Genomic DNA, 26,655 nt, shown 5'->3' with positions numbered 1-26,655 from the left:
AAGTTCCATATTTTTTCTTCATAGAGGAAGGAGAGCTTTGCAGGGTAAAGTATTCTTGGTTGGCATTTGCTGTCTTGAAGTTTACTGAATATGTTACTCCATTCTCTTCTTGCCCGTAATGTTTCTTCAGAGAAGGCTGAAGTTAACCTGATTGGTTTTCCCTTATAAGTTATCTGTTTCTTCCCCCTAGCCAGTTTCATTATTTTTTCCCTGTCTTGGACTCTTGCAAGCTTTACTATTATGTGTCTTGCTGTAGTTTTGTTGTTTTTTTTTTTTTTTCATTGTGGTAATTGGGGGTTCTTCTTGCTTCTTGTATGTCTATATTTGTCTCCTTTTTCATGCTTGGGAAGCTTTCTTCAATTATCTCCTTGAATTTCTCAGTTCCTTTGTCTCTCTCCTCACCTTCTGGAATGCCTGTGACTTATATTTCCTCTCTTCAAGGAGTCTGATAATTGTCTAAGATTATCCTCATACTTCTTCATCTGCACGTCTCTCTCCTTTTCTCTTTTGGCTCTTTTTATTTCTGTATCTTCAATAGTACTGATCCATTCTTCCATTTCATCAATACTGTTTTCATTGCTTTTCCCAGAGTTCTTTATCTCCTCCAGTATTCTTTTAATCTCCTCCGTTTCTTTTCTTTCCTTCCTTAAGTTCTCAATTTCATTCTTCAGGTCAGTGATTATTTGTCTCAAATTATTTTTTTCCTTTTCATTTTCTTTCTGCTTTTTAATCATGATGATCATTAATTCTCTATCTGATAGGCTGAGAAGTTCTTCCATGTCATTGTTGAGCTCTGGTGACTGTATTTCTTTTTATGGTGTGTCCTTCTCCTGCTGGCTTGCTTGGTTATTTTTTTTTCTCCCTGTTGTTTGCTTTCTAATTAGTTCTATGCATTGGGATGTTGTGCCACTGGTGTTGGCGGGCATCTCTTTGGAGTGCTCCTTTAGGGGTTTTGGAAACTGTTTACCAGACTGAGACCAGCAGTGTAGGCCAAAACTCCACCAGCAGTGTAGGCCAAAACTCCACCAAATTATTGATGCTGTGTTGCTGGGTGCTGTCCCTTACAGTTCCCTCCCTCTGTATTTACTCAGTTCCAACAGGGAATCAGCTAGTTGGTGATTTTGTTCTGGTCATAAGGTAGTGCCAGAGACCCGTACTTGCTGACCTGTGCTTTTTCCCCAGTGGTTCTCTGAGAAACGGAGGGGGCTAGGGGAATACCTCGACACAGGGGCTGTTGCTTACCCTGGGTGCTGTGTCTGCCCGGTGTTCACCCGGTGCTGTGCCCACAGCTGTATGGATCCTGCACCCTGATTTCTCTGTTCTAGGCTTCAGTTCCAAGACTATCAGATCCAAAATGCTGGCTGTCACCCTGTGCAGTACCTGCTGCTATGGCACGTCCCATACCCCAGATCCTGTGCCTGACTCTCAGTTCCAGAATGTGGTCTTGCTCCTTGCCTTATTTCCCTTCTTACCCCTGTTTGTGTAGCCCATCCTCTCTCAGAGCCTGAGGGTATTTTTGGGATCCCTGGTTTCCAACTATCAAGATGTTGGTGATTTTGTCCTGGTCGCTATGTGGTGCCAGACATCTTTCCTAGTGTCCTTCCAGAACTGTTTTTTACCCCGTGTTTCCAGGAATAGAGTGGGGATGGCATGGAGTGCCTCAACGGCGTGGGGCTGCTGTGTCTGCCCTGTGCCCTACCGTCAAGGGGATCCTACACCCCGAATTTCATGCCCCAGTTCTCAGTTCCGAAGCCCTCAGATACAGGACACGGGCTATAGCCCAGTTCAGTGTCCACAGAAATCGCGCTTTTTGCACCCTGCTAACATGTTTGGGCACCTGGTTTTTGATTACTCAGTGAGGGGCATTCACCTCAGTGATGGCTCCCATGCATCTCCCCACAAACCTAGGTCGCAGGTGTGGGGACCTGGGAAGCTGCGATCCACGTATGCTTTTCGAGTGTGCCGCTTTTCCACACAAGCTTACCAGCTGGCCTTGGGCTATTTATAGGTCTCTCTGAGGAGTCCTTGTTTTCCTCTAATGACACCCAGAGCCATTTGCTCACCTCCGTGGGGATTCCTGCACAGTTCTCCACAGTTCCTGTTTGCAAGGTGTGGTGCCTGCAATTGTTCCTTTCTACTCAGTGTCCCACTTTATCTATAGTTTGTTCTTCTTGTTGTTGTTTTTTTTTTTTTCCTTCCTTTCTGTTGGTCGGAGAGTGCCAACTTTGTGGGTGGGGGAGGGTAGCTTTCTGAATTTATTTTTAATATATCATTATTGTGATATAGGTTCACACTTCATCTATACGCCACCACACCACACCCATCACCAAAGCACCAATAACCCTCCACCATAGTCCACTCTTCTTAGGCATTTTAAAGTAAATGGGGGGGAGGAGATAGAAGTGTATTTTACAACTAAGTACTCCCCTTAGCAGTGTATTTCAGTAAATCTGCCTGTTCTTTCTGCTCCCCACTCTGTCTCTGGTCAGTACTTTCACCCACCCCACCCCCCAAACCTCTGGCCTACACTGCACTTCTTCTATGCAAAGAAAAAAATTATCCTTATTTTCTACAATTTTTAAAGTAACAATATGGCAGATAATATTGTTCAAGGAGGCATAAGTACAAAATTCGCTTTCCTCACCTCACATAGGAGACCTTCTCATAAAACCAGTTTATTGCCTGTAATAAAGTAGTCTCAATGTGTGTAATTAAGTGAAGAAGTAACATCATTTGTTCTCTTGTTTGCCTTCCCTAAGATGAGATTTAGTCAGCAGGCCATACCCAAGTGAAACCTATATTTTCAAAATCTTCCCTCATATGTCCTTTCATACCCTGCATTCTGAATATGTTCTAAATGTCAAGTTAACCTGACATAGCCATAATGACTCCTTACGTAAAGTGATTCTAGATCTCTGTCCAGGTCAGTTTATTTTTTTTTCTCGATAACCTATTTGTTAAGCCCCTCTTAAAATATGATGTTCAAGATATAATTCAATACTTAAAAAATAGCATCCCCATGTGAACTTTGTTTTGTTTTGTTTTGTTTTTTTAAAGATTTGTTTATTTATTTATACAAGCACTGGGTACAGTCAGAAGCGCGGGAGGGTGAGAGAATTCACCAGAGCTAGAGCGGGGAGCAGAGCAGGCAGAAGGACTGAAGTACACTGCTGAGGGGAGCAGCGGGTGGCAGGAGAGGTCTTCGTGCCATGTGGGACCCTCCTCCGGTGGCCGGGGAGCAGCCAGGGATAGAACTGGTGCCGCAGAGGCTGCGGGCAGCTTCACAACCCAGCGCTCAACCGCTGCATCACCAGGGAGGCTCCCCCATGTGAACTTTGGATTATAGTTATGCGGTTACTATATTTCTAGAAACAGGGTTAATCTAGATTAGTTGTTTCGCAGCCTCATTATTTTTATTTTTAGGTTTTTTTTCACTAAGTTCATTGTTTAGTAATAGAGCATAGTGATTGGAGTCAGGTAGAACTGAAATTAATTTTTTTTTTCTAGCTCTAATAAATAAACGACTTTGAGCAAGTTGTTAAATTTCCTTAAACTTCAGTTTCTTCATCTCTACAATGGACTGATAATACTGACCTCATACATATTATTAGAAAGATAAAATGGAATATTCGAACACACTCTAGCACCCTAGACCATTGTTACTATTCCATAAACTATAGATGTTAAATTGATAATTTTCCTTCCTTGCCAAATTATCTAGGTCAATAGAACAAGCCAAAAATGTTAGACTTTATCTTGGCAAAGGTGTGTCCACAAACACGTGGCCTGATTAACAGTATAGTGAGGCAGTCAGTGACACCCAAAGGGCAAGAACTAGGGATTGTGTCCCTCGAAAGGAAGGTCTCTAATATTTTACCATTAAGCTTGTGTTGCTCAAGACCATCATCAGTGGTAATACCTGGAACACAATTGATCAAATTTATAAGTCGTACAATCTGGGAGGCAGAGTTAAAACCATGGTTTTCAGAAACTAGACTTAAAGATATTTTAGTAATTCAATCACACTAATGCTAACAAGAGGAAATAAAATATTTAATAATATAAACATAAATATAAGATGATTTTATTGTTAACATAATATAAAATTGAATATAAAATGATAAATAAAGGGCCTCCCCTAGTGGCGCAGGGGTACAGCGTTGGTCTGGGAAGCTGCCAGCAGCCTCCATAGCACTGGTTCGATCCCCGGCCACGGGCAAGGGTCCCACATGGCGTGCAGACCTCTCCTGCCATGCCCACTGCTCCCCTCAACAGTGTATTTAGTCAGTCTGCCTGTTCTGTTCCCGGCTCTGGCTCTGATGAATTCTCTCACCCTCCCACGCTTCTGACTGTACCCAGTGCTTGTATAAATAAATAAATATTTTTAAAAAATAAAATGATAAATGAAAACCACCCAAATAAAAATAAGCAAAACTTATTTATTCAAAGCTCACTATAGTAAAGGAGTCAGAAACTGTTACCTGCATTTGGCAGACTCAAAGGTAAGCAGAAGAATAGGAAAACTTTACGGTGGAAAAGAGAAATTTCAGGTGTTCCCTGATTGGAAGTTGTTGGCATGAGGAAGCTACAGAGAGACTTACTGGAAATGATTAGTTAGTGGTGCATATTTGATTCTCTAGTTTCTCAGTTGGAACCTGGCAACTACTAATCAAACCCTGACCATCTGGGGGCCAGTTGCTATAACACATTGCTTGGCTCTTCCGGGCTGGAGACTGCAGGTAGTAGGTCAGAGTTCAGTTTCTATATATGGCCTGGCCTTGTGCGTTTGTATATTCAGTCTCCTTGGGATAAATAAGTCCCTCCTTTCAATCCCCCCATTCCCCCCATCTGCTTCCCCACAAATTGTTTTTAGAAAAATCAAATAGATGTCTGGGAGCCTGAGAACCAGATGAAGGGGGTCTCCTAAAACTATTATCTTATTTTATGAAATCTTAGCACCTACTTCAGTCTCTGAATCATATCACGCTTTAACAATTCCTGTGCAATGAATGAATGAATCACAAATTACAGTATGTTCAGTAATCATGTAAGTCTTAAAGCCATATCATATGAGAACTGGAATTTACAGGAAAGATTGGAAATTACAGACGAAGGAGTTGAGTCAATGTAAGCATGAATTGTGTAACCCTAAACGCTTCCAGCTATGGTCAGGACAATCTGTGAGGAGCTCGGTTCCCTATCACTGACAGGGGTTGGATGATAAACTCTCTAGGATACAGTGGAGTGAATGTTCTGGGGGATTGATTCAGTGTCACTGGACAGTGTGTTTGAAGGCAGGAAGAAATGGCAGGAAGGAATAAGGACATGGCAGGAAGGAATAAGGACACCTCTGCTTTCTTGTCTTTGGTTAAGGACACAGAATAGGTCCTCAAGAGCCTGACTGTCCTCACTCTGGGTGTGGGACTTGATGACAGAGCAGTAACCACCCTAGCAGTGGTCCACTTCAATTTAGTAACATTTCTGGTATTTCCCTCATGATGGTTGAGAATATGCTCTTTGTTAGGAAATATTCTGTATGTATAGTTTTATATTCAGAAAAAATACCATTTTTAACCATGGAATTTTGTTTCCTTTTGTTTTTAATACTGAGGTAAAACTAATTAGCAAATCTTGAACAAATACATAGAGATTGTGTTTCCTTTTAAAGAAAAATGTATTCAAAATGTTTCACTGGAGTTCTTTGAGGGTTTAGTCAATCCTAGGAAATGCATTTATTTTAACAACTATACTAACAAAGATTCACTTAAGTGAATTTTATTGCCTCATTTTTCTTACTTTATGGCTTTCATATTTTAATTGGAAAAAAAATGGAATGCCTTATCTTGATACAATGACTTGCAAGAATGCTATGCTTATACCCACAAATCATTCTGCATACTTCAAATGTTACAACTCAAGCATCTACTATTATAATTAGCTATCACTTCTGTTCTCTATTATGGAATTCACCAAAATAATTAATTCCATTCCCTTGCACCATTAGAGCATGACGTCCTTAACCTCCACACACAAACTGCTAAATCACTTCTATGTTCTTTTAGTCAGAGTTGAAAGTATCATAGCTAGACCTTAAGAATTGCCTGAAAATACTCTTGTACATCTGAATTACTAGCAGTTGGTGCTGGATATGTTTGTTCTTGCATGGTTTGTCTGAATTTTATTCTCAGAAGCCTGTGGGACTAATTGTGCTTCATAATAAAGCAAGATTAAGACAAACAAGACACATAAATGTGGATGTTAATGCATTCATAGTTTTCAGCTTTATACTTTTAGAAGTTTCCAGGAATATTGATTTATTTAATACTTGCAGCCATACTGTTGAGATACATAGAAACTTTATTTAATAGACTAGAAAATTGTTCTCTCAGAATCTAATTGAAGAATATCCTTGAATTATTCAACAAGTTAGCATTAGAGTTAATATTAGAACCCAAACTTCTGATTTATGCAATACTCATTGCCTGCACCACCACCCCCCTTTTTTTTTTTTACTGAATCACTGGTTCAAATATATAGCAACATACCACAATATAATAATAGCTCAAAGATCTAGAAACTAGATTCTGAGAGCCTGCCATGTATCTGGTATGAAACCCAACCCAAAAATGATGCCAAAAAGATCCTGCACAGCCAGACTACCTAAAACTACCGACACTGACTTATTAGAACACATTATAGGGTCTTATTTAAGAACTGTTTATTCTTAAGCTCACATCAGTTCTAATTAATTTCCAAGCTATGGCCAGAAGTCACAAGCGAGACAAGAACACTGACAGCCCAGACAAGTGAAAGTTGTTCACCAGGTAAGAATAAACACTGCCCATTAAGAGCAATCCATGAATTCTGAAAGTCTGGTATCCATGAGCCAATCAATATAATCCAGCCTCACATACCTCACAGCCAATTAGAGGCTCCTGGATTTCAGGATTACTCCTACTACGTCTTTAGGAAAATGGAAAACTGCTCACTCCTGCATCCAGTTTAGGACATAGGATATGTGCTTAAATATTTTGGAGAGCTTTTCATCAAAACACTTGAAGATTTAGTCCGTAGAGCATTAAACTCTCAACCCTTGGCTATTTGGATCACTAAAGCAGGACCATCTAATAGAACTATAATGTGACCCACATATGTAATTTAAAACTTTTTATTAGTCACATAAAAATGTAAAAAGATCAAATTAATGTTAATAATAGCATATTTTACATAATTGCATATCTCCTGAACATTATCATTTTAATAAGTCATCAGTACAAAACTAGTAGATCTTCAAAATCATCTGGGTTTTTTACACTCACATCTCATCAGTTCAGATTAGCTACATTTCAAACGCTCAACAACCAGGTGTGACCAGTGGCAATCTTAGTAGTGCAGGTTTAGAGATAGAGCCGCTCTCACAAGGAAGTAGAATATGATTTTTTTTCTAAGTCAATACATAAGCCTGAAAAAGATTCAATTTTACTTTGAAAAGCTAGCTTTACTTTGGGAAACCAAACAAATCATTAGGGCAGTCATTATGACTTTAAACCGACCACAGAAGTCAGTTTGCCAGTGGTGTTTTGTAAATTTCAGTACTTTGAAAGTCACAGAAGCCTTCTGCCATTCAACACTTGCTGGTGATGTAAATTGACTTATTTTTACTTCCAAATTTATGGATTAAGCTCTGCCTTTTATAAAATGATTTTTTTGTTCTCAGAGGTCAGATATATACAAGTTTTATCTACTAAGAACTTTCAATAAGGAATCTCTCTAAAATATCCTTTCAAAAGAAAAAGGATTTATTTATTTATGCATACAAGAGCCAGGGTACAGGCCAGAGATATGGGGGATGAGAGGATTCACCAGAGACAGAGTGGGGAACAGAACAGGCAGGCCGACTGAAATACACTGCTGAGGGGAGCAGTGGGTGAGACGGGAGAGGTCTGCCGTGCCACGTGAGTTGCTGCTCCCTGGCCAGCTGGGGATTGAACTCATGCTGCAGAGTCTGCCAATTGCTTCATAGTGTGGTGTTTAACCCCTTGTGCCACCAGGGAGGCCCCTCTAAAATATCCTTTGTCTGCTACAGACTATTCTCATTTCCCTGCTATGTTATATTCATTTGTTCATTTATTCAGCAAAGGTCCATTCAGTCTCTACTTTATGCCATATTTATTGGAAGTGCTGCAAAAATGCAGCACCCAGTTCCCTTTCTTTAGGAGGAACTGAGAAGATAAGCATTACACTAAGAAGATAAGCAAGTAAACAAATATTTGCAATACAGTTTGATGCATGTGCACTTAACTCAGACTAGGGAAGGTGTCAAGAATACTGACTTAGAGGAAAAAAAACGCCTGAACTGAACTTGAACGATAGATATGTGACGAGGAATTAAGTGACAAAAAAAGGAGAAAAGAAGTATGGCTAGAGAGTGGCAGACAAAAGACTACTTCATATACTCACAAACTAGACTTGCCTCTTCCATATACTCACCAACTAGACTGCAACAGAGCAAAGCCAAGTGTCCTTGAAGGAAAAATGCACTGCACAATATGCCTGTGGTGATACTGTGGCAGCACCACACATAAGAAAGAAGGGCAGCTGTCGGTGCAACCTATGTTGCTGACTCAGAGGTCACAAGCCAACATCAGGGCTTGAGAACCAGCATCGCACGGGATAGGGTAGGGAGCAGAGTTGTCACTTGTGACAGAAGTCACACTGTTGAAGAACTATAGGAGTGGGGATATGAAATGAGGATCACTGGCTTGAGTCTGAAGTTCAAATACAGAGCACCTGGAACCTGAATGGGGTATGTAAAGGGTGGAGGAGTATCACCTCACACAAGAGGCTATTATTTGAAACTGAGCTTGGACTATTCAAAACACCTGACAACCTTCCCCCACCCCCCCCACCTCCACCCCTTATGCCAGGGCTAAAACCAAGGCAACAAATGAGCACTTATGTAAACTAGAATTTAAGTGCCTCTTAACAATAGAAGCAAACATCCAAGGATAAGGCTCTCTGCTAAAAAGGAGAACAACTATGCCCTGACACCCAATATCAACTTTAATCAATGCCCAGCACTCTATCTAGCACTCAAAAACAGCCTAGAAGTAGAAGTTGACTCAACACTATGAAAGACTTATACTGAGGAGCAGGACTATAGTTGGGGATCACTGTGGATGCTGACCATACAACTCTGTTACTCACAATAGGAAGCTTGAATCTTTGATACTTACTGGAGGTGATCTTTTTATGCTCTACTGCCCTGGTCCTTTCTACCTACTATACCTTGCTAGTACCAATTTTCCCATTACTTCAACAGGTGTAAAGGCAATAGCTTGAAAATCTATGTGTTTTAAAACCTATAAAAACTAAAAACAAAGAGATAGAAGAATATAGCACCAATGTAATAAAACCCTGGAAGGAGTCTCAATCATATAAAATAGAAATAGAATAAAGACCTAGAAAATGAGAGGCAATTACAATTAGAAGTAATGAAGCTAAGAAATACTATTATTGAAATAAAAAATGCAATTGAGGGTCTCAATAGCAGACAAACAGAAACAATGGAGAGAATGAATGCGCTCAAAAGCCCAGTGCCAAAGAGCACACAGAGAACAACTGGAGAAATAATTAAAAATTAATATCTGTATCATGGAGCACCAGAGGAAGAAAGAGAAAGGTATATAAAAATCATTTAAAGAAATAACTGCTGAAAATCATCTCAATTTGGGAAATGAATGAGATGTTGTGATTCAGGAGGCCCAAACAGTTCCAAACAAGGTGTAGGGTAAGGGTAAAGTAGGTAAGTAGGTAAGGTAAGTAGGGCTTTTCTGCCCTCTGACCATTGGCATTGATGATGGATCCCTGAAGTCCTATGTGCATGCCTCATGGTGGACACCTGGAGTAGGGTGTGGGCATGCATAGGTGGGCACACCTGGGCTGAAACTGCACTTATAAAGGCGGTATCACAGGGACACCAGCAGAGAGAAAGAGCAGTGATGGAAGCAGCAGAGAAGCAGAGACAGCAGGAGCACCATGAGAGAACAACAGAGAGCCCAGAAAGTGAGGACTCCCTGGGGGCTGGGAGGCCTCCCAGCTTCCCCACATCCTGGCATCTCTGCCTGCCATGTACCTGGTAAAAGCTCAATAAAAGCCTAAAAAGCCACCGAGGGCTCCAGGACTCTCCTTTACCCATCTGCTCCTATCACAGAATCCTGTACTGTGTAGACACACACCAAGACACATTATAATAAAGCTGCTGAAAGCCAGTAACAAGGACAGGAGACTAAGATATCAAGAGAAGAAAAGCATAACCTACAATGTTGCACCAATCAGACTGTAAGTGGACTTTTCAGTATAACGATTATGTATTAAAGGCCTAGAGGAAGATACTTGAAGTACTTAAAGACTTCCAGCCCAAAATCCTGTACCTGAAGCAATAAACAGGACAGAAGAAACGATAAGTAGCTTCACTCAAAAGCAAAAACTGAAACAAATTATCAATACCAAGGCTCACAAGAAAGAAGTGTTAGACACACCACAAGGCCACCGAACAACAAATATACAGCTAACAGATACATAAAGCAAATAACATGGAGGAAGAACTAAGTAACAATGTTGCCCCTAAGAATGAATCAGAGACCACATCATTCCCATGAGTCTTACAAATAGTCCATCACATATTATTTGCTGATAATATGCTATATAGAGAAAATCCTAAAGACTCAATCAAAAAATTATTAGAAGCAATGGATGAATACCACAAATTGGAAAATTACAAAATCAGCATATAAAAATCTGTAGCTTTTTTAATAGACAATGAATGAAAATCAAAAGAATTCAAGAAAATAACTCCATTTAAAAATGTTTCAAAAAGATTAAGTACCTCAGAATTAACCTAACTAAGGAGAAAAATGACCTAGAAAACAAGAACTATAAGATGCTACTAGAGAATTTATAGACATAAGCAGATGGATGGGTATCCAATGCTCAGGGATGGAGAAAAATCATTATAATCAAAGTATCTATCCTTTATATAAATTTGTATATAAATTTAAAAGAATCCCCATAAAAAATGCCAGAATATTTTTCAAAGAAATTGAATAATATTGAAATTTGTATGGACTCACGAAAGAGTCAAATTGTAAAAGGAATTCTGAGGAATATAAGGAGTGAAACAGAGGTATCACATTAGCTAACTTCAAACTTTTCTATAAAGCAACAGTAATTAAAACAGTATGTTATTAGCACAAAAATATATACATGAATCAATGTAGAATAGAACTCAAAGTCCAGAAATGAGTCCATGATCATATCATTATTTAATCTATGATGAAGGAAATATGACCATACAATGGGTAAGGACAATCTCTTGAGACATTGGAAAGTGACACGTAAAAGAATGAACTCGAATCAATTGTTAAACCCATAAAGAAAAAAAAAAGTCCACGTGGATTTAAGATTTATGTGTAACACCTACAACAGTCAAATATATGGAATAAAATATTTGTGATACTTTCAATGACATCAATGATAAAGATGATTTTGGGGGGCATTCCTGGTGGCTCAAGGGGTTAAGTACATCACTATGAGGCTGTCCAAAGCCACTGCAGCATAAGTTTGATCCCCGGCAAGGGTGCTACCCACAGGGTGCGGCAGACCTCTCCTGTCTTGCCTACTGCTCTCCTCAGCAGTGTATTTCAGTCAATCTGCCTGTTCTGCTCCCCACTCTGTCTCTGGTGAATCCTCTCACCCCCCGAACTTCTGGCTTGTACCCCAGTTCTTGTATGCATAAGTAAATGAATCTTTAAAAAAAAAAAAAAACAGATGATTTGGGGGACTCAGCTCCCATAACAAAGGAATTGGAAACAGAAATAGACAATTGGAATTACCTCAAGTTAAAAAGGTTTTACGCAAAGAAAATATAAGATTAAAAAAACACCCTATTCAATAGGTGAAGATATTGACACAACATATAACTGATAAGGAGTTAATATCCAATATTTATAAAAATTCACACAATTCTATTTCAGTCAGCCTGTTCTGTTTCCCACTCTGTCTTTGATGAATCCTCTCACCCTCCCGCGACTCTGGCCTGTACCTCAGCTCTTGCATAAATAAAAAATAAATCTTAAAAAATAAAAAAAAACTCACACAATTCAACAATAAAGTAACAAACAACCTAATTAATAAATGGTTAGCAGATATGAAGAGACAATTCACCAAAGAGTATGTCCAGAAGGCCAAAAGACATGACATGAAAAAAAAAATGTTCATTCTTGCTTCCAATAAGAAAGGTTCATTACAGCTCACACTCATGAGCATGACATATATTAAAAAGACCATCAACAAGGACTGAAGAGAATTCAGATATAAAGGCACACTATGGCAGTGTTTGTGGAATTTAAACTGTTGTAATTAGTATGGAAAGCAATCCAGTTTATCTTAAAAAACTCGAATGGTAATACCATATGCAATCCACTTTTGGGCATATATCCAAAGAATATGCATATGTGTTCTACAGTGCAAATATATTTACCGTGTTCATTGCATTATTTATAATACTTATGACACAGAAGCATCCTCTGTCCATTGATAGACAACAGGATCAAGATGATGTAGCATTACTATTCAGCTATAAATAAGATAATAATAAGACAAAAGATAAGCATTTACAAGATGGAATAAGTTTGAGAGAATTATATGCAGTAAAGCAAGTCAGAATGATAAAAACAAATACTGAACATATACATAGCAAACAATTTCATAAAGTAAAATGCTTCACATAAACTGGTGGACATTAAAAAACACTCTAAAGACTGTTAAATTAAGAGGGAGAGGTGAGTGAAAAAGCCAAAGGGATGTAAGAGATGGCAGTGGGGAGAAATAAACACAAATCATAAATAAATTTCACAAACAAAGGAAGAAAAACTGATGTATGATAGTGTTAATACTCAAGAAAGGCAACTCGGGTTGTTTCCCAATGTCTAGAGTAGGGTGGGCACAGCACTAGCAGCTTGCACTTCTTTTCACTTTCAAGGTCAGCCAATGACCTTGCTCTTGTTTTACAATGAAAAAATAAAGTGACCAGACAGATTAGCTGTCACCTTTTTATTTACATGTCTACATTTTATTTTTTTATTTTATATATTTTTTTACATTATTCTTCATTTTTGTATAATGTATGCTTTCTCATCTTGGTTATAGTCCCTGTGAAATTCTCATCACCAATTCACCTGTGTACCATCTCCATAGTCCCTAGTGCTCTTCCCACCCTTGTTTTGATCCTACTTCCCTCTTCTCCCCCTGTAGAATGTCTCTGAATTATAGTTACTTGTTGATTTTGATATTTACTTTATTATAATTATTTTTTTCCTTCTGATCCCTTATTTGGATTCTCTACATTCCTCCTGAAAGTGAAACCATCTGCTATTTTTCTTTTTCTTTCTGACTTATTTCACTGAGAATGATCCCTTCCCGCTCCATCCATGTTACTTCCAATGACATGAGTTCATCTTTTTTGATTGCTGAGTAACATTCCATTGTGTATATGCACCAAATTTTCTTTATCCAGTCATCTATTTTTGGGCATTTTGGTTGTTTCCATAGCTTACTATTGTAAATAGTGCTGCAATAAACATAGGGGTAAAGGTGTCCTTCTGAATTAATGTTTTTATGTCCTTTGGGTAGAACCCTAGGAGTGGAATTGCTGGATCATATAGAAGATCCATTTTCAGCAGTCTGAGGAACCTCCAAACAGCTTTCCATAGTGGTTGAACCAGTTTACATTGTCACCTTTTTTCAAGCTTATGTAAATTTTTGTTTGATTTGATTTGATTCTTAAATTTATTTATTTATATATATTTTAATCATTGTTCATTTTTGTACAATATTTGCTTTTTCCTCTCATGTGTAGTCTCTGTAAAATTCCCACCACCAATTCACCCGTGCACATATGTGTATATCTATATGTACGTGTGTGCATCATGTCACGATAAAACTATAATCATCACAGTGAGAATTATTTACAGTCCTGATTCCATCATCAAAGACCTTTCTGTAGTCAAAGGGTTCAAATTTCCAGTTTTAAGGGATGTTCAGGGATCTAAGGTACAGTATAGTGACTATAACAATACTGTTTGACACTTTCAAGCTGTTAAAGAGAGTAAATCTTAGCAATAAAAACAACAACAAAATAATATGTAAGTGGGGGGGGGGTCCTCCCTGGTTGTGCAAGGGGCTGAGTGCAGCACTGTAAAGCTATCCTCAGCTACTGCAGCACAAGTTCGATCCTAGGCCAGGGAGGTGACCTATATAGTGCAGCAGACCTCTCCTGTCTCGCCTGCTGTTCCCCTCAGCAGTATATTTCAGTCTGTCTGCCTGTTCTGTTCCCCACTCTCTCTCTGGTGAGTCTCTGTCTCTGGTTCCCCACTCTGTCTCTTACTACCTGCACCCTGGCCTGTATCCCAGTTCTTATATGCATAAATAAATAAATCTTTAAGAAAAACTATTATAAGGGGATATATGTGTTGACTAACCTGCTTTTGGTAATCATTTTACCATGTATAAGTATATCAAATCACCATTATGTTCCTTAAACTTACACGATACTGTATGCTGAAGAATCATCCCCTATGCCACCAGGGAGGTCCCCTACTGATTATATTTTAATGAAGCTAGAAAAGAGTGTCTAAGCTTCTGAGCCCCTACTGTGTGCCCTGTGGTGTTGGCCCAGGCTTGACCCTAGTGGGCATGAATGGTGTTGAGATAATCCATCTATCTCCAAATGGCACTGCCCTCAACCTTTAAAAATTGCCAAGAGTATATGAAGACCATATTATAGAGAATTCTTCCATTGCTTTCATCTTATGTAAATGCAGACACACATTTTCCCAGATTTGTTCGTTAATAAAATTTCAAAGATTTTATTTGTGCCCCAGCAATTATTTTGTGTGTGTGTGGTGGCAAAACTAATTTTAATTCACACACTTCTATCTAGGTAATACATGAACCTTTTGCCAACTCTTACTCCAAGTCAAACATGTATCAAACATCAAAAATAGCTCAGACCACTTTAACATTCATTTGCATATTATTTTTTGCCTCAAAGTCTGTCTAGTTCTCAATTTATTTCTGCTCATCATCTTCACATAAGACAAATTTTCACTGGCCTGCCTCCCCCCCTCCCTCTCCCATCTTTTCAGCCCATCTTTCAATAACATGTGCTAACTTTTGCTCTTGATCCTTATTTATCCATTTCTAAACTTAAATCCTTAAGCAAAGCATAGGATTTATAGCAAGATGATGAGTGAGATTCCCTTTATTTCAAATTTGTGATCTTCTTGGGGTGGGAGAAGAAGGCAGATTTTCCTGAATTCCTGTCTAGTACCCCATTGGGTGAAGGTCTGCAGACAGAATCTTTGTGAAGTGCAGAGTCACAGAGAAACCAATAATTTCTTTTATCTTAAGCATCTCTAGTTTCAAATTCTTTTCTAACTCTAAAGTCAATTTTCAAACACAAACATCTATGTTCTGCATAACACATCATGAAAGCTATCTGTCTTGAAGATAAACTGACTGAAATACACTGCTGAGGGGAGCATTGGGCGAGTCAGGAGAGGTCTGCTCCGCCATGTGGGTAGCTCCCGGGCTGGGGATTGAACTTGTGCTGCAGTGGCTGCAGATAGTTCATAGATTTCGTCTTAATCCCTTGCACCACCAGGGACACCCAAGTCAAAAGTATTTTTAACATATTTAACCTCCTGTATGGACAGGTAGGACCCAGAATGACTGAGCAACTCACCCACATGGCTTTAGATACCACCTTGAACAGTTTCCATGAGACAGGTTGGGGGAAAAAGGGAAAAATAAGTTTGGGAATTTATTTGGAAAACAGAGAAATGAATATAGATTTATGTTCTACCTTTTCCTTTGAAAAAAGATACGGAGATTAGATCTTCCTGAGAAAGGCCCTTGTACAGAGAAATTTATATATAAATATCAAAACAGCTTACTCCCAGCCTTCAGAGTCCCTTCCATGAAGTACACCTCTTGCCAAAAACATATTTTGGGTGGTGGACTTTTGCTTCTTAACATTACTTCAAGTTTGGGCCTCCTCGGTGGCGAAGCGGTTGAGCGCTGGGTTGCGAACTGCCCGCAGCCTCTGCTCCCCGGCCACCGAAAGAGGGTCCCACATGGCGCGCAGACCTCTCCTGCCGCCCGCTGCTCCCCTCAGCAGTGTACCTCGGTCCTTCTGCTTGCTCTGCTCCCGGCTCTGGCTCTGGTGAATTCTCTCACCCTCCCACACTTCTGATTGTACCCAGTGCTTGGATAAATAAATAAATAAATCTTTTAAAAAAATGGGTCCTTTTTAAAAAAAAATACTTCAAGTAATATATGGGAAAATATAAGTTTTTGAGTTGGAAAATAATGAATTTATTTAAATTGTGTCTGACTAAATTTTATAGTCTTTAAAGGTTAAGTTTTCAGGTCTATAAGAATCTTATTTTGCATTTTTCAGCATGTTTGCTTTAGTTACATAAAATTAGATGAGAAAATATATAAATAATGGAATAGTTTTTCAATAACTAGTTTTCTGTACTTCTGGAAATTCATAAAAATGCTGCATCCTGGGCCTCCCCGGTGGCGCAGCGGTTGAGCGCTGGGTTGCGAAGCTGCCTGCAGCATCTGCGACGCCGGTTCGATCCCCGGCTGCTCCCCGGCCACCAGAGGAGGGTCCCGCATGGCGTGCAGACCTCTCCTGCTGCCCGCTGCTCCGCTCAGCAGTGTACTTCGGTCCTTCTGCCTGCTCTGCTCCCCGCTCTGACTCTGGTGAATTCTCTCATCCTCCTGCGCTTCTGACTGTACCCAGAGCATGTATAAACAAAACAAACAAACAAACAAATAAATAAAACGTGCCTCTATTAAAAAAAAAAATAAAAATGCTGCATCCTTCTCATGCTACCCCTATTTTCTCTTCTATTTTAGCTATTTGTGATGTTTTTCATTTCTCAATTTTCCCTTATGAATGATAGTGATTATGAAGCCAGGTGAAATTGAAGGGCACCCAAGGACCCCAAACTGTAAAGGAAAAAAAGCATTTTACCTTTTGCAGGAGTCTGGCCATCTGCTAGCACAAAAGCAAAGAAAGCATACTCTCGGTGTACTTATATATGTGTGTACATATATTCAAAGGAATATATAATATAAGTGGAGTCTCTCCCCATCAAAACTCTGATCACCCAACACCTGTTGGTAAATGCCCAGCCAAAATATCTCAAGTTAAATTTAAAATTTCATCCTTTAAAAAAAAGCAGAGAGGCTTATTCTTTTCATTTCATTTAACATAGTCAGTGTAATTTATGTTAGATAATGAAAAGAGAGACCCATTTAAACTCTAGTTAGGATGGTTAAGAGGCACTTAAGGGTATCATAGGATTGATTCTCTAACAAACATCTTTCCTTCTATAATATCTCTATGCCGCAGGCAAGCCTGTGGAGCTGTCTTATCATTGTTCTGGTCTTGTCTGAAAATAAAACAGTATGGATATATAAAAAAAGCTAAAATTAATTGTTTGCCCTCCTACCCCCAAATCAAAATTATGAAAGGAACATGCAGTATTCACAGTTTGTTTTATTAATAATCCTGGTCTGATTTTCCTAAATAATATATGCATCTAATTATTCCATTTTAGAAGTTTCCATTTTGGTGTATTGATCATAGCTTTTACTCTTTCTCTCCCTTACACATTTTTGTTATTTCCTCCTTTTTTTGATAGCACCCAATCTGCACTAGCTTTCCACTGAATTTGGTAAATGAAGCATTGTTCATTATGGTGGCACTGTCGGGCTGGGCTACTTTGAGTACAATAAGGAAAGTGCATCATTCATTTTAGGAATGCAACGTCACAAATGTAGGTGCCTGAACGTAAACATGGGCAGCTAGTTGTCTGAGTAAGTCACCGTTGTCCATGTCTTCAAACACTGTTTCATTCACTGTGGTACTAAGTCAATCATGCTACTTTGTTAGTTCATGCTGCTTTGCTAGTCTGTAGAACAATAAATGGAATTGGGAAAGTTCTTGGGCTTAGTAGGGAAGTTCCTGTGGTCCACTCTTGAATGACATCTGTTGATTGTCTTTCATCTGAAGAATTCATTTCACCTATGTCATATGAAAAATAACAAAATATTTGAGTAAATACTTCCTTCCTTCCTTATACAATTCCACTCTTTTCGATAATCTTGCTTTTTTATTTTTTTGACAATCTAGTGGGATTTAAGTCCCATCAATGGAGAGCAAGGAGCTTCAAACTTCAAGTTCAAAAACCCTTTGAATCATAACTTCCCAGAGTCAAAAGTTATAACTTAAACCTGTGGTTACCAAACTGTGTACTGAGGCACCCCAGGATGCTATAGCAAATTCACGGAAGTGCTACAGGATATTTTAAAATTCAAGGGGAAACAGCAAGATCTATTGGTCTGGTCACCACAGAAGTGACTATCTCAAAGCAGCTCATAATTTTAACATTTTTAGGGCCTCCCCTGTGGTGCAGCGGTTGAACGCTGGGTTGCAAATCTGCCTGCAGCCTCTGCAGCACTGGTTCTATCCCCAGCCCCTGGCGAGGGTCCCATATGGTGCGTAGACCTCTCCTGCTGCACCCACTGCTCCCCTCAGCAGTGTACTTCATCGGTCTGCCTGTTCTGCATCCCACTCTGGCTCTGGTGAATTCTCTCACCCTCTGGCGCTTCTGACTGTACCCAGTGCTTGTATAAATAAATAAAAATAAATCTTTAAAAAAATTAACATTTTTATAAAGTTACATTTTCAGCAGCTGCTGTGGTATAAAGCAAATATTGAACAAAAATCTTCATGAAATAGAAAGTGAACCAGTGTCCAATGTTATTCTAAAACTTGAGAATTGTGCTGGGCATATATGCACATCCCATTAATCCATGAAAATCCTATTTTTTCTTTTAATTTATGTTTACAATCTTTTAGAATAGCTACTAAATTGATAGGACATACTCAACTGAAGCCACTTAGACCTAACTACTTCATGAATCAAACTCTTAGGTGTTTCTTTAATTTAGGGGTTCTGTGCCACAAATTTTGAGACATTAAGGGTGCTGTAATCTAAGGAAGTTTGAGAACTGGATACTCCTTTGATGACGTTAAAATATTTAACAAGGGCCTCCCTGGTGGCGCAGCAGTTGAGCACTGGGCTGCTAAGCTGCCCGCAGCCTCTGCAGTGTAGGTTTGATGCCCGGCCGCCAGCGAGGGTCCCACATGGCATGCAGACCTCTCTTGCCATGTCTGCTGCTCCCCTCAGCAGTGTACTTCATCAGTCTGCCTGTTCTGCTCCTCTCTCTGGCTCTGGTGAATTCTCTCACCCTCCTGCGCTTCTGACTATACCCAGTGGTTATATAAATAAATAAATACTTTAAAAAATAAATAAAATAAAATATTTAACAAGTACTGATATTTTAATAAATTGTTTAACCTATAGTAAAACAAAACACTATAGTTTATAACCAGTAGCCTCAACTAGGGAAAATTTTAACTTAGGTTAAAAGGTACCCCTTGACTTAAGGATAGATTTAATGAGCATTGTGCTATATTCAACTTTTCTTTTGTGATTTTTTCCTATTCATTAAGCTAAAATTAAATGAAACTTCCATTGTCCCTTCCCATTGTATTTAAGAATTTGAGAACAAAGTGCCATCTAAGGGAGAAATGATGTCTAATCAAGGGACGCAAAGCAAGGTAGGAACAAACCTTGAAGGTTATATGTACATATACAAGTGTTACAATATATGACATAGATGTGTATGATATATAGGACAATCTCAGCAGTTTTAAAAAGTCAACTATTATATAAGACACCTTTTTGGAAAATTTACCTGGGGAATTTCTACAAGTTTCTCTGGGGTGTTAGGAATACCCAGTGTCCAATATGAAAAGTAACTCTGACCCAGGGGGACCATCTGGGTAAGAAATGAGGCAGACCAGCTACCACTTTAAGAAGAGCATCTTACATATGAAAATTGGTCCTGCATTTGCCTTCATTCACTGATATCACAAGAAAGGGATTTAAAACTTACTAAATCTATTCCATTAATTCCTCATATCAACTCCTAAAAATAGAAATCATCATCCTGACTTTTACTGCTGAGTAGAGATTTAAGAATTGCCCCAAAGGGATTTAGAAATCAGATTTTCTTGATACTGATCAAAATCATTATATAATCAAACAATCAGCCTAATCTTAGGGAACCAATTATTCAGTAACTGGAAAAACAGTTCAGATAAATTGTGGATGACCTGGAATACTAAATGTAAGTTGAAGGTTTATCTTTTAAAAAGCCGAGGGTCATTAAAGATTTCTGGCCATGTAATCAAGGAAGTATTTTAGAGAAATGAAAATAAGCAACATGGAGGAGACATGTATATGGCATTCAGTAGAACTTTAATATCCTTCATTAGTGCTGCTTTCAGAGTAGTGTTGGGTGGTTCCACCCATGTGGAATGTAAAAAAATAAAGCACCTTACAAAACCCAACCAAACCCTTGGAATCTAATGCAGAACCCAGGCAATCAGAGCAGGCCAGAGTGAGTAAAAGATGGAAGCCAAATGGGCTGTGTCAGAGGATGTTTTATATCCAAAAGGGCAGGTTTATTATAAAAAGGGTGAGAAAAATAAAGGACGCTTGCATAGACACAATCAGGCAGGAAGAGCTGCCCTGAAAGGGACAGTTTTGTTAAAGGGACACCTGCATAGTCACAGGCTGGCAGCCTTGGGAGGAACTTGCCTCTGCCACTTTGCAGGGAAAGAAAGAAAGTCAGTGAAATGAAGCATCTGCATGGGCACAGGTGGGCAGGAGAGCTGCTACAGAGAGAAGGATGGCAAAGAGAAGTCCGGCATAGGCAAAGGTGGGCAAAAGGACTGCTGCCTGTGTTAGAAGATCATTGGTCCTTTGCTGATGGGTGTGGTGCGAACATTTGAAGAGCTGTGAACTTACACCCCTAAAACATTTACAGTATTGTAAAGCATTGCCTCAATGAAAGAATAATTATATATGTATATACATATGTATATCATGATTACGTTTAATTTTATTTTTAAAAAGTAGAATAAAAAATAGACACATCACCCAAAGCAGTGATAGTGAAGGCAAAGATAAACAGCTGGGACTACATCAGATTAAAGAGCTTCTGCACAGCAAAAGAGACAATAACAAAAACAAAGAGAAACCCCACCGACTGGGAGAACATTTTTGCACACAACACTAACGATAAAGGACTGATCACAAAAATCTGCAAATTGCTGATGAGACTCAACAACAACAAAGAAAATAATCCAGTCAAAAAATGGGCAGAAGAGCTAAAAAGAAACTTCTCTGAAGAAGAAATGCAAATAGCCAACAGGCATATGAAAAAATGTTCAACATCACTTGTCATCAGGGAAATGCAAATCAAAACTACCATGAGATACCATCTTACACCAGTGAGAATGGCACATATAAAAAAACTAGCAACAACAAATGTTGGCGAGGGTGTGGAGAAAAAGGAATTCTTCTGCACTGCTGGTGGGAGTGCAAACTGGTCCAACCACTATGGAGAGCTGTGTGGAGATTTCTGGACCTACTAAACATAGAGCTTCCATATGATCCAGCAATTCCACTCCTAGGTATTTACCCAAAGGACACAGAAACATCCATTCCAAAGAACACCTGCACCCCTATGTTTATAGCAGCACTATTTACAATAGCTAAGCTATTGTAAATACACTAAGCTAAGCTACAATACACTATTTACAATAGCTAAGCTTTGGAAACAACCCAAATGCCCAAAAATAGATGACTGGATCAAGAAGATGTGGTACATATATACCATGGAATATTACTCAGCATTTAAAAAAGATAAACACATGCAATTTGCAGCAACATGGATGGCGCTGGAAGGGATCATGCTCAGTGAAATAAGCCAGAAAGAAAAAGAAAAATACCGGATGGTCTCACTCATAGCAGGAATCTAGAAAACTTAAGTAAGAGACCAGGAAATTGAATAACTATAAGAAAGTGAAAATCAACAAAAATTATGAACCAGAGACACTTTTTTTTGTGGGGTGGGGGGAGGGAGGGGAGGGATTGGGGTCAGAATGGAGGGGTTGAAATTGTATGGGGAATATAAAAATAAAATTTATTATTAAAAAAATAAAAATAAAAATAAAAAGAAGTAGTGACAAGCCAGGGCTGAGAAAACTGTACACACACACACACAAAAAAAAAAAAAAAAAAGAATACGTGACCAGACTGCTTGCGGCCAGAGGTCAGCAGGACAGCCCCAGCCAGTCAATGAGTGGCCCTCCCTGGGCGGGGGGTAGGGGGGCAGCTGTTGAGCCTGGCAAACTAGCTGGCGTGCACCCCTTAGGTCCAGCTGTTTCTCCTCCCAGGAGGTGCCTCTTCATGGGGCTGGAGTTCAAAAAATAAATAAATAAATAAATAAATAAATCTTTTAAATAAATAAATAGATAAATAAATAGATAAATAAAAATAAAAGATGAAAATGGTCAGGATTAAGTCAATGTATCTAACACATCAGCAGTTCAATTTTTTTTCTACTACATTTTCTAAATCGATTGTGTATTTTATACTTATAAGTGCTTCTCAGTTCAGACAAGCCACATTTTAAGTGTTAATAGCCACAGGTGGTTATTAGTTATAATAATGGACAAGGAATGTTTAAAGCTCTTCTACCCCAGTGTGATCTATAAACCAGCACTATTGATATTTGGGAGCTTGTTGGAAAAGCAGGATTTTCATGCTTCCCCACCTAATCTGTTCAATCAAGTCCAAATGGGTAGCAAGAGTCCCCAGTGATTTGTGTGCATGTCAGAGTTTGAGAATCATGTCTTCTTGAACAGTGGCTGTCAGGACATGATCTTTGGACTAGGACCAGCAGCAGCAGCAGCACTTGGGAAATTCTTAGACTCAAACACAGACTTACTGAATTAGAAACTTTGGGGCCAGAAATCTATGTTCTAACAAGCTCTTCAGGTGATTCTCATGCACATTCAAATTTGACCACCTTCTGTGCTATGACAAATTTCTCTGCTGAAGATTCCATTGTAGTTTTCTTCCCATAGGCTTTATATTTTGAGATAGTAGTTTTCTAATAAATTCTACTGGGTAGAAAACCAATATAGTCCCCCAAATGTCATTATTCAGACATATATATGCATAAAATTGATAACAAAGGAAAACAGAAACCCACTAAGACATTATACACATAGATATATATATATATATGACATATATATGATACAAGGCTTATATATGTATATACTCAATATATACATATATAATTTGATTTAACATATATTAAAACAACTTTCAATAAGAATTCTTGACCATTATTTGTACCTTCCAATTCTCAGCCCTTGTATTAGATATTCTACACATATTTTCTCTGATTCTCCCATCCCTTTCCACTTGCCTGAAAAGAAGGCATTAATATCGATCTGTCTCAGATAATTATCCTGGTCTTCCAGAATCTGCATCTGGTTAGTGTGACAGAACCAAGAATCAAACCACCTTAATCTGCCCCCAAACCTGTATACACCACTTACCTCCTTGCCTTAGCATTATTCAAAGCAAGACATTTTTTTCTGAATTATAAAATGGTTTGTGTCTTTTTTACACATATGAAAAGATTAGTGGTTTCTTGAGAGGGTCAAATTTGGTATTTATTTTCTAAATTCAATCATTTTTGTTTCATCTATAACATTGATTCATAGATTGTGCCAAATGGCAGCAGCTTATAAATATGGGGAAATTATATTGTGATTTGAGTGTTAATTGATGCATTTGTAGCTGGTAGCATATGAACATCCTACTCTCTAAGCAGAGAATTATTGAAATGACATCTTGTCTTGCTTGAAAAACTATGGATAAAAATAGTCTAGGAAATTCAGCAACAAGATTAGTAATTAGAAAGTAGCTAAGAAGTAAAGGGTGGACTTAAAATGACTTCATGATAAACATTCCTATTTTGCTAGGTTTATTTTCTTCATGACAGGGTAATGGACCTCACAGAAAAGAGCAACAGCCAGTGAAGTGTCATCTTCAGCTAAGATGCTGGGCTGTATTGTGAAGAATGGAGGGCTCTACTCTGACTTAAGCTGGATTTTAGAAGTTGGAACATGGCCCAATAATATTTGTAGAATAGTTGGGGATCTATAATAAATATATATGACATGAGCAATCACATAGCACTTCAGGACAGAGACTGGATGAAGAGTTGGTTCTAGAAAATGGATACACTATAACCCAGAAAGCTGGTTCAAAGCATTGGTCAGCATCAAGGAGAGTTCAGGGGTGCATGTGTCCTGCATTTTGTGTAGATAAAATTAGCACCTATTTCAAGAAGTGCATACAAGGTCAGTGGTAAAGGGCTGGGAAGTTAGATCCTTTTGAGTTCCAAGTGTCAAAACGTGAATCTTTATTTATATTAAACTCTTCCAGTTGGTCCCTGTCACATCTTCTGTACAGGTTTCTAGATCCCTTGGAATGTTTGTGAGTCCCCAGGGAGCACCACAGTCCTCCTTGGCTCTGCAGTGATATGAGATTATTGGAAATACCTTTGTTAGACTCTCATTGGAGTTCTTTGTCTTGAAGTCTCATTATCATTTGGAAAGTTGATCCCAGCAGTGGCCTGGTCTGGAAAGAAGAATATTTATTCACAGTTATTGTGGAAAATTATGAGATTCTCAAGAGTTTTCATTCTGAAAAGAGAAAACCAATTATGGTGACCTATTACATTTTAAAAGCATTTAATTGGAATTGTTTCCTGATTTGTTAGCTAAGAAAGGGAGCCGTGGTTTATTAGAGCAGCCCTTCTGGTATTAATTTGCATTGTTTATGAAGGAATTAAACACTCCCATCCATCTGCAGTAGTTTGAAATTTTTTATTACTTATGCTGTGGGCCTAAATTCATTAGAATCTCTCCCCTTCTCTCTCATTTTTGACTTTATAATTGGTCCAGAAGTTCATTCTATATAGCTTCATTAATTTGAAATGATTACAGATAAACACTGTGAATGAGTGCGTGTTTTTAATTTTTAAATGCACATATTATATAACAGATCAAACCAGCCACAGATGCAATTTTCAAGCAGATACTTAGAAGCAGTTGTTGTTTTAATGAGCAAATAACTTACTTTTAACTAGCTTGTTTTCTCAGTGGCACTAAAAATGAGTTGGTACATAAAACCAGCTTAAAAATACGTTCTTAAAAATTCCTTTGCTAAAAAATTCTTTTGCAGCACTAAAAAGTATACTGTAATTCCATTCAAATTATAATATTACATTTTTATTGCTTAAAGTTAATAAGAATTTATTGTATATATTTTACTTTTCATTTATCTTTGGACAGGGGGAAAGAGCTCATTTTCCCAAAACCACTTTGGTCAACCATTTCTGTCATCTCCGCTCTGTCTATATAGCAGTGTGACTGTAACCTCAAAATGCTTCTTTTCTCATTATTTTTGATATGTTGCTAGTTAGTAAACTATCTTCTTAGCAATATGTATTTATTTAGTCTAAAACAAAAACTTGAAATTTCTTTTCATCAGTAACATGTCTACATTACTCTGGTATTACAAAGGTATACCTACTTGTTTTGTGATCCAATTAATATGTTATTTTAAAAGTTTTTATTAACTTATCCATCATAATGAGATGGATAAGTAAACCTCTTTAAAATTATTAAAAATTCAGCTATTCTTAATTAAGGATTGCATAGTATCATTTGGTGTTTGTTTTTGTAAATGTTGGAGACTCTGGTTCCATACACTTGGAATTATGCCATAGCATGTACATCTTGAAAATGCTTTCTCAATACATGCTGCTGTATTTCCCAGTATATTTCTTGTAAAAATCCATGTTAAAATTTTTAATTAATTTTCCACTATAAAACATAACTTTTACTGCAGAAGTTGTCCTCTTGCATAAAGAAAGTGAAAGCAGTTTGTGCTAGAAATATTGTTGCATGCTGGTAAATATAGTTCAGATCATGATCTCTTAATTATTTATCTAAATAGGATGCTAAGCCCTGTTCTTGTTCCCTCTCAAAAATATTTTGCTTCTATGAAAGGAATGTAAGAGAAGAGTAAAATGAGAAGGGGAAGATATTTCAATTAAGAAAGATCTTTCACCCTTATTATATGCTTCCTTATGGTTTTTACTCCTCTTTATGGAAAATCCCTTTGTAGGATGATGATTTTTCTGTTAAGGCTGGGTTGATACTAGCAAGTGAAAAACAACCAGTCATTTGGTCTGTGGGAGGATATAAATATAATTTAAATTTTATTGAGAGCAGCACAAAATCCCAAATAGAAAAGTGTCTTCAAAGATTAACACATCAACATATAAATACTTGCAAATTGATCTTGTGTAAGCCAAGTATAGAAGTGCTATGTTGTGGAAGAAATTTGGGACTCAAATGAGATAACTTAGGCAGAACTTCTCAAAAGGAGTGGAATGACGGTTTTGAAGATTCCTGAGGAGTAAAGGGGCAGGAGAAGCACCTTTCTATCCACACCTATCATAAACCCATCTATCAGATAGAGTTATTCAACATTTACGGAATGCTTG

At 38.2% G+C, this 26,655-nt stretch overlaps 1 protein-coding gene and 1 long non-coding RNA gene across 4 annotated transcripts in view; one reads left to right on the top strand and one right to left on the bottom strand.

Annotated features, from left to right (window-relative positions):
- The window catches only part of PLD5 (phospholipase D family member 5), a 405,751-nt gene that overhangs the window by 305,669 nt on the left and 73,427 nt on the right, over nt 1-26,655 (top strand).
- The window catches only part of LOC119244515 (uncharacterized), a 59,033-nt gene continuing 49,999 nt past the window's right edge, over nt 17,622-26,655 (bottom strand). For all 3 annotated transcript variants that reach the window (XR_005125068.2, XR_005125066.2, XR_005125067.2), the window contains 2 exons: nt 24,641-24,719; nt 17,622-18,163 (listed from right to left, as the gene is read on the bottom strand). This is a non-coding gene — a long non-coding RNA (uncharacterized LOC119244515). The remainder of the gene's footprint in view (nt 18,164-24,640; nt 24,720-26,655) is intronic.

The sequence above is a fragment of the Talpa occidentalis genome, unplaced genomic scaffold (assembly GCF_014898055.3).
Source record: "Talpa occidentalis isolate TD23 unplaced genomic scaffold, MPIMG_talOcc4v2.1 talOcc4.14, whole genome shotgun sequence".
NCBI lineage: Eukaryota > Metazoa > Chordata > Mammalia > Eulipotyphla > Talpidae > Talpa > Talpa occidentalis.
Note: the sequence above shows the minus strand (reverse complement) of the source record. Positions and strands in the feature narration are given on the sequence as shown.